The sequence below is a fragment of the Trachymyrmex cornetzi genome, unplaced genomic scaffold, assembly GCF_001594075.2.
Source record: "Trachymyrmex cornetzi isolate Tcor2-1 unplaced genomic scaffold, Tcor1.1 scaffold120, whole genome shotgun sequence".
Classification (NCBI taxonomy): Eukaryota; Metazoa; Arthropoda; class Insecta; order Hymenoptera; family Formicidae; genus Trachymyrmex; species Trachymyrmex cornetzi.
In genome coordinates, this window is record NW_017295762.1 from 68406 (window position 1) to 68820 (window position 415).

The following is a 415-nucleotide window of genomic DNA, read 5'->3' on the forward strand; positions in this document are numbered from 1 at the left end:
CAGTGGTTGGAGGAGGAAGCTTCTCGTCTTAATCCAGTGCCCTGGCGCCCGTCGGTTTAGATCGGCCCTCCGTTAATGTCGATGATATCAAATGTAAACGGGAGGGTGAGGTTGCCAGGAATCACGCACTCAAGCAATTGTTCAAATATAGGGATATATTTTATATTACTGATTACAACTAGTGAGTACAGTTAATTCCACAACTTATCTTGGATTTTATAATTAGAGTTAGAATTACGATTATAATTAAAGTTAGGATTACGATTAGAATTAAAGTTAGATTTACGATTAGAATTAAAATTAGAATTTCGATTGGAGTTAGAATTAGGTTTTCGGTTAGAGTTAGAGTTATAGCGTTTTCGGCCCGATCGGGTTTGCACCAACCTGGGTTGGATTAATCTTTCCTATTGGTTGA